The sequence below is a fragment of the Caretta caretta genome, chromosome 5 (genome assembly GCF_965140235.1).
Source record: "Caretta caretta isolate rCarCar2 chromosome 5, rCarCar1.hap1, whole genome shotgun sequence".
NCBI lineage: Eukaryota > Metazoa > Chordata > Testudines > Cheloniidae > Caretta > Caretta caretta.
In genome coordinates, this window is record NC_134210.1 from 73727742 (window position 1) to 73743165 (window position 15424).

Consider the following 15424-nt stretch of genomic DNA (forward strand, 5'->3'; position numbering starts at 1 on the left):
CATCAGATGTACAGTGTAACTTTCATTGATTTGTTTAGATATAAAAACCCACAAGTAATTTATGAAAAACTGTACATATTACAGTTGTAAACTTCTCATCCTTCTATGGAACTATGTCTCCCTCCTGCATCTGATCTGCTAGCACTGACCTCAGTGCCTGTGCAGAATCCCAAGCATCTGCCCTAGCAGATCTTAGACAGGATCAGATCCTTAAATAATAACCTCTTCAAGTAGAGACCATGTCCCTTGATATATTTGCACAGGTCCTACTACAGTGGGGCCCTGCCTCTGACTGGTGACCCTGGGCAGTATCGTAACAAGTAACAGTAATCACAATCGTAATCTTGATTCTGATTTTAGAATACACCAGGAGTAAATCCAGGGAAATATCTGAAGATGCAGCCATTGTTAAATTGGGGTAATGAGCTCTAAATGAGGCCTACTGAATTTAAATACTATTAGGAGTACTTCCACTCTTTTTAATGCTTAATACTCATATGGTCTGATCTAAACCTCATTACAGTCAATGGGGATTCAACTGACTTAAATAGACTTTGGGTCAGGCCCACACAGCACTCCTCCCTTCTGTGAAACACAAAACAGGGACAGGGCTGAATGAGACAGATTATACAGTCTTTCTATATTTATTCTCTTGTTCTTTCAAAATTGCCATATTTTCATTATTAAAAAACACTATAAAACAGAGAAAACTGTTGCATTAGAATGCCAGAAATTGTTTCTTTAAATGATCTATGTCTATTCCTACAAAAAACGACAACAAAATGTAAAATGTTTCTTTGCAAAGATGTATGTGGGTGTTTCTTGAGCAAGGTGCCATGTATTTCTGAAGTTCAGAAGCGTGTGAACTATATAACAAAAAAGGTTGCCATGGTAAGCAGGCTGTTTTTCTTCTTTTTCTTTTCTTTTTTTAAAATGAAACCCCATCCACAGTAATCACATAACCTTCGGTAAATTATTGGTATATAAAACACTACTGCTGTTCCTACTTGCCACCGCCACCCCCTCTAAATTGCTTTCTTTGTCTTGTTCATGGGTGTTGCCAAGGCCTCTCTCTTTCTTGGCCCCAGCTTCCCTGTGGAGCTGAACATTTCTACTATTCAAAACTGAAACTTAAAAAAAGGATATGAAGAATTACAGATATTATATAATGACAACAAATTGTGTAAATACACACACATAGACCCAAGTGTGCATATAGCGATATAGGGATGGTGGGTGGGATATCTTTTATTGGACCAACTTCTGTTGATGATAGAGAAACCTTGTCTTTGTGATTAACAGAAGTTGGTTAACTATAAGATATTACCTCATGCACCGTGTCTCCATTTCTCAATGGAGGCTGCTCAAAACACAAATCGCACCCAGTCTGCTTTGGAGTAACCCTAGATAAATCTCTCAGATATCTTAACCACCTGAGGAAAACTGCAGCTAAGGTGATGACGTTTAACAGACTTCTAAGCATACTGACCGGCACTTCATGGGGAACAAACATTCAAACTCTCCAATAATCCAGTTTAGGCCCTCTGTTATTTTGCAGCAGAATACTGTGGTCCGGTCTGGATCCATTCGTCTCACATCAAGTTGGTTGAGATGCAACTACACTCAACCATGAGCATCAAAACTGGGACAATTTGACCCACATCAGGACCTTGGCTCCCTTTGTTCATCAAAAATCACTCCTCCGTCGTGAGGATGCTAAAGCCAGAATGGTTGAAAAGATCAGGGCAAACGTGAGCCTACCACCATATTACAGACCTCTTTGACCACTGAAAAGTGTGCTTGTTGTCATGGCACCCACTGTGGGCCCACTTGTCCTGCCCAGCGTTCTCTGTGATGTTGAAGTGTAGGAATATTGGCATGAAGAATGGTCTGCAACTGATGTCAGAAACCAGTCTCTTATAACTGACCCAAACACCCTGTGTCGTTCTTTGACTTGCCACTCTGTTCATGGGCCCTTCTGAATGGATTTCGAATGGGCCAGGATCAATGTGCAACCAGCCTTCACACCTGGGGACAATGAGATGATCCCACATGTGGCTGTGGCCAAAGACAGACAGACAATGTCAGACATCACTGACAAGTGCCCTCTGACAGATTTGGTGGTGGTCTGAGGGCTCTGCACTTCAGAGATGAGGCTGCTGCAAATTGGCTTGGCAAGGTCTGCATCCAGTAAGATGACGACTTTGTATCTCTAATATCCTGGGGGGACAACATAGCTACAACAACACTGTTAGCAAAGTATACACACACACACAAAATAATTTGAGATGTGATTGACACACAAGGAGCAAGGGGGTTATGACTATGTAGATCCAATGAACAGTCCTTTTTTAAGGGATGGGGAAATGTGTCATATTAACAAGATAGCATTAAGGACAGGAAAATATTTGAGCATAAGCTTTCGTGAGCTACAGCTACAATCCGATAAAGTGAGCTGTAGCTCACGAAAGCTCATGCTCAAATAAATTTGTTAGTCTCTAAGGTGCCACAAGTACTCCTTTTCAAGATAGCATTAATTACTTAAGGTGGTAAAAGAGACAAGCTTTTGAGCTTCACAGAGCTCTTCTTCGGGTCTGGGAAAGGTAACCAGAATGCTATTACCAGCAGGACAGTGGGGTGGGAGGAGGTATTGTTTCATGGTCTCTGTGTGTATATAATGTCTTCTGCAGTTTCCACGGTATGCATCCGATGAAGTGAGCTGTAGCTCACGAAAGCTCATGCTCAAATAAATTGGTTAATCTCTAAGGTGCCACAAGTACTCCTTTTCTTTTTGAGAAAAATACAAGATTCGTAAAGCATAAGGGGTTAACGTTGCAAGAAATCACTTAAAAAGAAATGGGCAATTAACACCTCCTCCATCACAGGACAAAGGAGGATAGTAGGTTGCATATGTTGTAATGAGCCATAAAACTAGTGTCTCTGTTGAGATCATGATTTAGTCTGTGTCACACTTCAGCTTGTTTGCACATTTTGAGCCAGATTCTGCTTTCATTTACACTGATATAAATCCAGAGTAATTCTATTGACCTCTATGGAATTATACTGTATTTGCTGCAGTGTAAGAGAGTCGAATTTGGCCCTTACACTTGTCTATACCACTCATCTTATAGTCACTGAATGCTATAGAAAATCCTTAGCTTGATATTACATGCTCACAATACTTATGTTCCTTGCTGTTGTCCTTTTCATCTTCACCCACATACCCATTATACCTGTTTTCACCCCCTTAATATGTTCCTCTGTCCTCTACTTCCCACAAACTCTACCACATTCTTTTCTCCCATCACCTCACCATGAGGTACCTCTTTTCAAAAGTGCAATATGCTGGGTGGGAAGTGAGGGAGATCATATCTTACACAACTTTTCACTGTCTTCTAGATGTTCTTTTGACCATGGATGGAAGGCTATTGCATTGTCATGTAAAGTCCACAGTTGTACGTGGTCCCACTACTGCTCCTCTCAGCATCCTTCTTGTCCCATAATCTGACCATTTTCCAACAAAATTCAACATTATATTATTCATACTGTTCCATATGCAAGAAACAGCTCTCCCAAATAGTTTACTTCAGTGTTCTCTCCCTCTCTTTCTGTAAACTGCTTCACTGATACATTCTAAGACATCTTTAAGACCTTTCAACTTTTTTCCATTTTGTTTATTTCAACTGTAAGGTTTTGGGGACAGAGAACTGTGTCTTCCTATGTGTATCTGCAGTGCCTAGCACAATGGGCCTCAGTCCCAGCTGGGTCTCTAGGCACTACTACAATACAAATAATAAATATAAATCAAAGACCTCATGTCCCATGGGTGTGTTTGCATTGTTTTGCACCAAAGAGTTACAGCTCAGTTCTTAATTTTGGTAGCCCTACCTCAGGCAGGGATTCTGTTACTTGTTTGGCACAACTCACCTGTTATATGGACTTAGGTACACTTCAGGTGCGCCATATAAAATAAGGAGTTATGAATTTGGTTCTATTATGTATGTTTCTCTTTTTCTTGGCCTGAAAAGATTTTTGAGTAAGTACTTGGTGTGCCTAGCTGTAGAAAAGAAGTCAACTTTATTCCTGGAACAAAAATGTATTCCCTGGATGTTCTATATGCAATATGATATATTACTACTTTTAGCATGATCAGTACAAGCAAAATTTAATTGAGGGGGAGGGAGAAAGTTGTTCTTCCTATCACAAAGAATGAAAGCTTAACTTTTTGCTTTGATACTGAAACACTGGTGCACTGATCAAGTTGGCAAAAGCAAATGGGACAAATACCCCCTTTTGCCAAAAGAGTCGGGACAGCCAGGACAGGGCTTAAAAAAAGGACTGTTGCTGCCAAAACGGGATGTATGGTCACCCTAAGCATATTGTATGCTGCTAATGTGGACACCCAGAGCTTCCCTGGAAGGCTTAGAATCTTGAGGAATATCTCAATGAGAAGTAGAGAGATACTTGGTTTGGTTTCTACCCTCTTAAAAGGCAGCAAAGCACCTGACTGTTGAGAACACTGAGGCAGGAGCAAACCACAACAGTCTTTTAGATTAATGGATTTCAGAAAGTTCAGACTCCTACACTTAATTTAGAGAAAGACCTCGTTACAATTGAATAGATCTTTCTTGAAATCAATGAGCAAGAGGTGAAAAGTTCTATACCAGTCCATTACCAATCATGTGAAAGATCCAAATCCCACCTCTGTTACAGCACAAAATTTTACATACCAGTTTCATTTTTATTTTTGGGTAAAGTGGAGCTAAGTGCATATTACACTTTGTCTGCACAACCCCATTTTAACAAAGTATCTCCTGCTGAGATCCCCAGACGGCATGGAAGATGCCATTTTGAAGAGCAAAATGGCATCCTCCGCATGGCGTGACCTCTTACATATAGTACTTGCGAGTCATGCTGCGGGAAGGACACCATTTAGCTCTTCAAAATGGTGTCCTGAGCATAGTGTAACCTCACATGTACAGTGCGTGAGGTCTCTCTGTGTGGAGAATGCCATTTTGCAGAGCAAAATGACATCCTCCGTGCATCATGACCTCACGTGCACCGTACATGTGAGGTCATACTATGTGGAGCAAAATGGCATCCTCTACATACTAGGGAACACCATGACTTCATCTGCTGATGGTGCAGCCCCACTTGGGGGTCACCACCCACAGTTTAAGTCAGCAGTTCACAAACTAACTCAACACAATTCTCCTTTGTCGATTGAATAAGAACATCTATATTCTTAATGTTCTACATGTAGGATACATTTCTTTTATCTTTATTTGTCTTTGATTAAATAAATCCCTGCAGTTTATAATGTATTACGTTAATAATTTTCTTCCATGTCTTCTGATTTAGCTGCAAGTTGTTTCCAAAGCTGTTGTATCTGTAAATTACATATATTGAAAGATTTCAAAGCCAGAAGGGACCATTGTGTTCCTCTAGTCTGACCTCCTGTTATAACCCAGGTCATAAAACTTCCCAAAAATAATTCCTAGAGCATATCTATATATGTACACTAGTTCTTTGTCCTTAACCTCCTTTTCACCAATGCTGTACAATTGTCAGTCTTCCTTTCTCTTCCACTGTGAAATGATGCTTCTGGTTTTAATTCAGTTATTTTCAGCCTTTAGATCATGTCCTCCACTTGCCCTGTTTAATTTATGTTCTAGAAGTCTTGTGGGAGGCTCTCTTTCATATTATACTGAAATACTGTAAGTAGTGTCAGGTTCTGATTTACAGAGTAAAGGACGTATACTTTAGTAAGTCAGTTGATTCTATTTTGGGATGTGCAAGAGCAAAATAACCATAGGCGCAATGCTAGTGGAAGTGTGGGACTGGGAGCAGGTCTGCAGCTTGTCACAGCAAAACCATGTGAGAGGGAGCCCAGGCTGGTGAGTCAGAGCGCTCAGTGGTACCCTAGTTCCAGGTGGCACCCCATAGGGACCCATCACAAGGGGGACTGTTATAAATACAAGAGTCTGAATGTTTTCAATTTACATGGTCAGGCAGTTGAATTGAGGTGCATGGTAATATTGCCATAAGTGGCAATTTCCTTGATTTCTTAAAGGGATTTTTTAAGTGAAATTCTCTTGAGCAACCTTTAGTAAGCTTTTATTATAATTACACCCACCCACCTGTGGCATGTAGCGGGTTCCAAGTCATTTCTGTTATGGAAGAAAAAGATAGAGATGTTCAGAGTGCATGCAAAATGTCTGAAAAAGGCACAAGAAATCAAACTACTGAGCAGGAACTTTCAACTGTACAGAAACCCTGAGTCCAAAGAGGATGCCCCACAGGACAGGCTAGAGATAGGTTGACTTGATCCATATTTGTTGAAAATTCTGAATTTCATCAACTTTTTTCTTAAAAAAATTAAAAATTGTCTATTAAAAATGTGTGGTATTTTTAATGGCTCTAGAGATGGATGACTAATGGAAAATATTCCTGAATTATGAACTGGTCAAATAATAGAAAACAATATTAAAATAATCTTTAAAAGTACTACATATTTCAGCAATTAATTTATTTGACCAGTTCTAGAAGAAACACAACAAGCTGAAATCACAGATGGGAAAGACAACAGAACATGAAATTAAGGAAAACCAGAAGCTCTAGGAAGTGCAAAACAAGGAAACGGACGTGAAACCATTGAACCTTGATACCTACATAAGAACTCTTCCCTCAACAAGACTATGGTGAGGAGATTACTAAAAGGAGCCACACGCACACACAAAACAAAAAACAAACTAAAAATCCAACAACCCTGGAAAGCAATAATGCTGAAAGAAATGTACTGTAGGAGTGAGACTGGGTAGCAAATAGCTGTATTTGCAGGGCCATATGGCAGGGCGGGGAGAATCAGCACAATTGTAGGCTGTATAAGGAGAGACATATCAGAAAGAAATGGGGGGCTACAGGCCCTCTCTGTGAAGCTTTGATCATACCCAGAATATTTTTGTTCACTTCTGGATACCTCATTATAAGAAAGACATAGATGGGATTAAGAAAAAACGCAACAAAAGTGATTAGGGCCCTGGAGGGATGGGCCCTGGAGGGACTGACCTTTAAATTAATTAAATATGTACAGCTGGGCTAAGAGGGGACAAATGAGAGGGACTTGATCATCTACAAATACTGAACTGTCTAAACAAGGAGGATGGAAAGGAATTATTCAGGACAGTACGAAATATCAACCAAACAAAAAATACCAAACACCCCATAGCACAAGTAGAGCTTTCCATAACCTGATAAGGGAGATGAGACAGCGATTTCATGAAGTCCATGTGGGAACTCATTATTGCCAATCATATTTACATGGGAAGTACTCAGATACTATAGTGATGGATGCAGTCCAAATCTAAGGTAGAGAGAACTGGGAAATATGTAAGATAGGATTGTACTTCCTATCTGTCTCAATGGCTGAATCGTATGTCCAGACCTAATCACCCGCTGCCTTTATCACTGAAACTTTGCTCTCTTTGATGCCAGCATTGCCCCCTCCTTTCCATATTCAAAATGCTACCCCTAAATAATCTTCTTTGCCACTCATTCAGGCTGTGTCACCCATCCTTCATATCCTTCCACTCTTTTCCCTTTGTTCTACATAGCAATAAAACTAATTCTTGCATTCAAGGCCCTGCACCACTCCACCCCAGCCTACATCTCTGTAACTGTCTCCTTCTGACCCCTCTGCTTTGGCAGTGATGGTAGACTGGATGACCCAACCACTTCTTTTTCCCAATCCCATCTCTTTGACTTCTTCCATGCTGTACCTTGTTTACAGAATGCCTTCCTGATACCTGCTCACAAATCTAACACCTGCTCCTCATTTAAATCCCTCTTAAAATCCATATTTCCCCATGTTGTCTACAAGAAATGGATTAATTTATTATCATTTAAAAAAGATAGCAAAACCACCCAGGTGCATACATATCAAGGTAACCATGTTGTTACGACAGCCCTTGTTCTTACTTGTTTGTTACTTTCATTAGTTTTGACACAACTCAAATTAGATTGTAACCTCTTGGGGCTGGGACCATGGGCTAAAACCTAGATCGTTAAAGATATTTGGGTACCTAAGTCCCATTGAAATTGATGGAAGCTCAGCACCTAAATACCTTTGACGATCTGGACCTAAATCCTTTGCTGGCAAAACTCTATTGACTCTGTGTTATTATTAGTATTATCATAGCATCTCGGCGCCACTGACCTAATTTTTGGTCTCTAAAGTGCCTAGCACATTTCTGGGTACTCTCTAAAGAATAAAGATATTTTTCAAACAAAAGAGCAATTATGGCTAGGAAGAAAGGGCAGAAATTTACACAGGAAAAATTCAATCAATGTTAGAACCAAACTTCCTGGCAATAAAAATCTGTGAGGCTGCAAAACTGTCTCCCAGGAGACGTGTGGAATCCCATGTTTGGGACATTTTAAAAATCGGGTTGTACAAAGCACATAATAGAGAAAAATCATATGTCCGAAGGAGGATGCACTAGATGACTGTACAGGTTTTTTTCTTCTCTAATTTCTATGACTCTTTGATCTTGTTGGCCTGACATATTGATTGGCATCACTCACATTAAAAGAAACATGATGATCTGGAACTGGCTTGTCAAAGCTTTGAAATAAAACAAGCCTGTTATAACTAGCATCTTGCTGCTGTTTTGGTGCACCTCAAACCACTACAGATTTCAAAGAAGCTTGCTGTGCCCTCTTTCCCGCAATAAAATGTCTCTAATGGTCTGAATTTCAGGACAATACCCATGCACTAATAGTTTTATAAATACGAAACGCCCTGAAGTAAGGGTTTCTTATTAGTCTGAATAAAGGTATTTGGAACTCTGGTTGTGTTGAAAGCTTGACAACTAGCATGTTGGAAATGGCTCATAAGTATAAATTGTAAAGCAGGGGAGCATCCTTTTGTTCATGCTAATATGCGGTGAGTGAAACCCTGGCCCCAGTAAAGTCAATGGGAAAACTCCCATAGACTGCAGCGAGGCCAGGATTTCATTCTGTGGTGTTCTGCAAAGATTCAGGATGAAAAAGTCACTCAATCTAAGATTTTTAATCTGTACATTTATCACTAGTTCCGGTTCTGTTTTTGTTTGTTTAAATGTCCATTTTATCATGATATACAACTCCTGTAACCATGTTTTGAGAAAAAATATGCTATCCTTACTTTTCAGCTGATCCTTCGCATTGTGGCATGTTTCATCATGGTGTATTTTAGGGGATAAAAAGATTTTCAAAACATCTTTTTAAAAGTATTCCGCCACGCTAGTCACAGGACAGACAGTGCGGCTTCTATTATTTCAAGTCCAGGGCTCCAGCTGGGAGCTGATATACAAGCCCACCGTATTTGGCCACCCATTCACTATGTCCTTGTTTTAAATGCCATTCTAAAAGAGCCATTTAAAACACATGCAATGTGAATGACTTTTACTCGATACTGACTGCCAGGATCTAGTGCACAACAGCTTGAATTCAAGCAGACCTTGACAAGTTCCACCTGGGCCTTTAGGAGACTGACCAAATCATTCTAGCTCATTGCAACACAAGATGGTAAATTCATGCTTAAAGAGAGAAAAATTCACCAGTTCTTCTGTCCTGATCTACATTTTTTTCATACATCTGAAGATAGCGCTTTAAAATAAAGCACTATAGGTGCTTACTAATTATTAATAAACTATACAAACACTGAATGGGACAAAACAAACCACTGCTTGCATATTTTAGTAACATTTTGTGGGTTGACATACAACTTGGATATTCAAAGTATAAAGCAATAACTCTTTGTGCAATCAAAATTGTAAAGAATCAGTCAGATAGCTAGCTAACATTTGGGTTACATCAGAGGTCACATGTCTTTGTTTAAGTTAGGTATTGGGGAGGGGCAAAGTCGGTAAACGGAGGTAAGTTGAATATGAACAACTAATCTAGGAGTTTGGAGTTTAAATCAATGAAGCACCGTCACTCAGTTTTCACTACAAAGAAACCACAAGGAGGCGTTAAGGCCAAAATTTTCCCTTTTAAGCTAAATAAATAATCACAAAAGCTACTTACACCTCGGTCTCTGAGAAGACTATGTATACAAGCAACCCTAAGGCACTTGGCGTGGGATTCATAGAAGTACTTCAGTAGCTAAGGGTATGTTTACACAGCAGCGGGGAGACAGGCATGTGCTAGCTCAGCTTCAGTTGCATGCTAGAAAGAGCAGTGTGGCCGCAGCCACCCAGGAGGTGGCTTGGGCTAGTTGTCTGAGTGCATTCCTGCCTGACCGCCCCCTCCTGCGGCTCTATTGGTGCCTGACTGAACAAAGTTAAAGATAAAATGTCTATTGGTGCCACCGGACTCCTTGTTGTTTTAACTGAACAAACTATATTAAATTCAAAGCAAAGTTTTCTCACCATAGGCTTTCAGTAGTTTTACAGACCAAACTCTTTAGGCCAGGACCTCTTCCGCAGAAACCAATGGCTGTTTCTTTTTTGTCTCTTCAGGTGCAGTGAACACAATGGGCAGCGAGAGGGTGGTCGTGCCATGGGGTGCTTGTACCTCCTTTTCATAGTATTGAACAACATTTGCAACTGAAACCGAGGATATTAATGTGGAAGGATATTCCCTCCTGGTTTTTTTCACCTGTTTGAACTTCCTTTGTCTTCCCTTCCTGCTTGATGATTTAAATGCAAATTAAAGCAAGCACACATTCCTTTGTTTCTGACAGACCTGTTTGCTAACTTCTGTGTGGGCAGAAGTTTGAAACCTGGGTTAATACCACCATAGAGGGGGAACCTTATAACTTCACATACAAAACTGGCACATATTTTACCAGGACAGAATTGACCAGCAAATTGAGTTTTTAACTGATACGTCACAAGGCATACTTTGTACAAACATTCTTACAATGGTGTGTAGAATGTGAACACAGGTATATTCTGTCACACTGCTCAGTACTATACATAGTGCAAGACACATTCCCTGCCCCAGGGAGATCACCATTTCAAATAAAATAACTATCCAATTTAAATTTCATCAATTTACCAGGAATTGAAGGGTTCAGTCTCAAAGCAAAGGAAATACATAAAATAAATTAGTGTCATTTAGGGGATTAAGATTCAAAGTTTCAACAGAAAAGGTGATTCCATTAGGGATTTAATGAAAAAGCTAGCTTTCTTGTTGCCTCAATGGAGGATCACCTGGTTATATTTCTCTTCTAGCCTGAGCTTGCTAGTTATCTTATACACAAAGCAAACTATCCTAGTAGCTTAGAAGGAAGACTGGCACCTTGACCTCTTCATATTTCTACTTCTGAAGTTTAGGAAAGGGAGAGCTTTAAACACCTCACTGGCTTTTAAATGCCAAAGTCCACTTTTATTTGATGTATTCCAGATGTAATTTTTGTTTCCATTATCCTGGCTCAAAAGATACACAACCCATCAAGGACTGAGGTGATGCTTATCTGTGGGGTAAAACAACCAGAAGAAATGGCAAAGTAGATCAGCACTTCTTGCTGTAGGGGTTTGTCCATCATTATTTTCTAAGGAACATAGGTGGCGAGCTCATTAGATCCTTGCAGCTTCTAGATATTCAGGTAACTATTCAGGTGCCAAGAGCACTCTGGCATTTCCCCAGGGCAAGAAGGACATTCATTTTTTTGAGCCGTGGACCTCACTATTAGCTATCCTTGCCTTTGACACTTCAGTGTTGGATTCCTGCAATTAGCTCCGCCTCTGCCCCTGAGTTACACTCTGCCCCACTCTGCTTCTCCGCCTCCCCCAGCTTCTCGCGAATCAGCTGTTCACGCGGGAAGCCGGGGCGGGGGGCGGGAGCTGAGAAGCAAGCAGCGGCTTCGCACTCAGGCCCAGGGACGCGGAGCGGAGGTGAGGTGGGGTGGAGGGGCTGAAGGAAGGCCGCCTGCACCGCAGCATGTAACCCGGGGGGCACGCAGGGGAAGCACTCCCCTCCCCAGCTCACCTCTGCCTCCCTGGGCCTGAGTGTGAAGCCGCCGCTTGCTTCTCAGCTCTCCCCGGCTTCCCGTTCAAACAGCTGATTCGCGGGAAGCGGGGGAGGGGAGCGGAGAAGCAGAGCGGGGCAGTGCATTCAGGGGCGGAAGCGGAGTGGAGGTGAGCTGGGGCTGGGTGCGGGGCGCGGAGCTGCCAGTGGGTGCGCTGCACCCACCAAATTGTCCCCGTGGGTGCTCCAGCCCCAGAGCACCCACGTAGTCGGCGCCTAAGGTGCCACTTTTGATGTGATCAGTGGGGGGAGCAGCTGCTCCCCCTGTTCCCTCCCTAGCTTCACTACCCCACCCCTAGGAGCCAGAGGGACCTGCTGGATGCTTCCTGGGAGCCACCCCAGTTAAGCACTGCCGGGACTCCCCACCTCGACCCCTGGCAGGTCCCTCTGGCTCTTAGGGGCGGGGCAGAGTGGGCGCCCACTACGGTGGCCCACAAGACCCTCCTGCCCGGTTCCAGGGTCAGTCAGGGGATGGGGGTGGATGGGGCAAGGGTTCCAGGGGGGCTACAACCCCCTCGTGGGGTGAGGAGGGAACCGGTTGTTAAGATTTTGGCAGCTCATCACTAAATGGATGTAACATATTTGCACTGTCCAGGAGAGGGCTGGGCACTATAGGACATACATTTGTGGGGTAGGGAGGGATTGGGAACTGGGAGTGTGCTGGAGTCACACTGCAGCATAACCAAGGTCGGTAAGAGCCAAGATGTGGCTGGCTGGCTGCAGCACACATACAGATATAGCTGGGAGTGACTTACATGCTGGAGGCGATAGCAGCGAGGCATTGTAACGATCACCCCAGGTTACAGGGCAAGTGTGACACAGCTACTCAGTCTGTATTGTACCCTGGTATGCCACAAGCACGCTGACTGTGTCCAGTACAATCACCGTAAATAATAATAGGCGGCATGAAATGAATGTTTAATCTAAGCGTGGGATATACAGGAGTTCTTTGCTCGGCAGACCCTGCCACAGCAATGCTGTACAATTTTACATTTCCATGTGTGGAAGCAGTTTCTCTCCCCACCTCCCCTTTAGAATTTCACACTGAATAAGAATCAACCTAAACTTTTGCCATTAACTCAAAGAATTAGTAGACTGGTTAACTTTAAAAAAAAATGTAAATCTTTGCATGCATATACACTTCCTGATTCTAGTGTTATGCTTAACTATGGACTAATGCCACACAAAGAGCTGGAAACTGATAATTGACTGTTATGGAGCCAATAACCACATTGACTCTGCAGCCATATCCCTGCCCGGCCTTCTCCTTCAGTCTCTTGACTCCAACTCACTTTACTCCAGGACTTCTTCTACCTACCTATTTCCTTTGAGAAACCATTTTACAGCCTAGGACATCTCACTTGGAACCTTCCCTAACATTCAGCCTTCATTTTCCTCTCCCTTGATCAGTCTATAACTCATAGTAACAACCATATATACCACTGTCAATATTTTATCCCTGTACTATAGGCCAGATTGTGGATGAACCTGTTCTACTCAGTAAAAGGCACCTGCCCAAGGGGCAGCCACAATCCTGGTCCTTGTACCTGCTTTTGAAGCTCCCAAATCTGGGGAGCTTCTTGGTCACCAGCCAAAATTTAGAGCAGCCTCGTTGTTGCTTTCAGTTATACCCAGCTGCTTCGTGCTCCCAAGAGACTGTTTGGACATCAGAGATTACCAAAGTGCAGAGGTGCTCTGGCAATATGTCCTTGAGCCAGGGAACACTCACTATGCCTGTAATAAAAAAAGGAATACTTGTGGCACCTTAGAGACTAACCAATTTAAATGAGCATAAGCTTTCGTGAGCTACAGCTCACTTCATCGGATGCATAAAGTGGAAAATAGTGAGGATGTTTTTATACACACAGACCATGAAAAAATGGGTGTTTATCACTACAAAAGGTTTTCTCTCCCCCCACCCCACTCTCCTGCTGGTACTAGCTTATCTAAAGTGATCACTCTCCTTACAATGTGTATGATAATCAAGGTGGGCCATTTCCAGCACAAATCCAGGGTTTAACAAGAACATCTGAGGAACAGTGGGGGGGAGGGGGAGGAATAAACAAGGGGAAATAGGTTACTTTTTATAATGAGTCAACCACTCCCAGTCTCTATTCAAGCCTAAGTTAATTGTATCCAATTTGCAAATTAATTCCAATTCAGCAGTCTCTCGTTGGAGTCTGTTCCTGAAGTTTTTCTGTTGTAATATCACAACTTTCATGTCTTTAATCACGTGACCAGAGAGATTGAAGTGTTCTCCGATTGGTTTATGAATGTTATAATTCTTGACATCTGATTTGTGTCCATTTAGTCTTTTACATAGAGACTGTCCAGTTTCACCAATGTACATGGCAAAGGGGCATTGCTGGCACATGATGGCATATATCACATTGGCAGATGTGCAGGTGAACGAGCCTCTGATAGTGTGGCTGATGTTATTAGGCCCTGTGATGGTGTCCCCTGAATAGATATGTGGGCACAGTTGGCAACGGGCTTTGTTGCAAGGATATGTTCCTGGGTTAGTGTTTTTGTTGTGTGGTATGTGGTTGCTGGTGAGTATTTGCTTCAGTTTGGGGGGCTGTCTGTAGGCAAGGATTGGCCTGTCTCCCAAGATTTGTGAGAGTGATGGGTCGTCCTTCAGAATAGGTTGTAGATCCTTGATAATGCGTTGGAGGGGTTTTAGTTGGGGGCTGAAGGTGACGGCTAGTGGCGTTCTGTTATTTTCTTCATTAGGCCTGTCCTGTAGTAGGTGACTTCTGGGTACTCTTCTGGCTCTGTCAATCTGTTTCTTCACTTCAGCAGGTGGGTATTGTAGTTGTAAGAATGCTTGATAGAGATCTTATAGGTGTTTGTCTCTGTCTGAGGGGTTGGAGCAAATGTGGTTGTATTGTAGAGCTTGGCTGTAGAGAATGGATCATGTGGTGTGGTCTGGATGAAAGCTGGAAGCATGTAGGTAGGAATAGCTGTCAGTAGGTTTCCGGTATAGGGTGGTGTTTATGTGACCATCGTTTATTAGCACTGTAGTGTCCAGGAAGTGGATCTCTTGTGTGGACTGGTCCAGCCTGAGGTTGATGATGGGATGGAAATTGTTGAAATCATGGTGGAATTCCTCAAGGGCTTCTTTTCCATGGGTCCAGATGATGAAGATGTCATCAATATAGCGTAAGTAGAGTAGGGGCATTAGGGGACGAGAGCTGAGGAAGCGTTGTTCTAAGTCAGTCATAAAAATGTTGGCATACTGTGGGGCCATGCGGGTACCCATAGCAGTGCCGCTGATTTGAAGGTATACATTGTCCCCAAATGTGAAATAGTTATGGGTGAGGACAAAGTCACAAAGTTCAGCCACCAGGTTAGCCGTGACATTATCGGGGATAGTGTTCCTGATGGCTTGTAGTCCATCTTTGTGTGG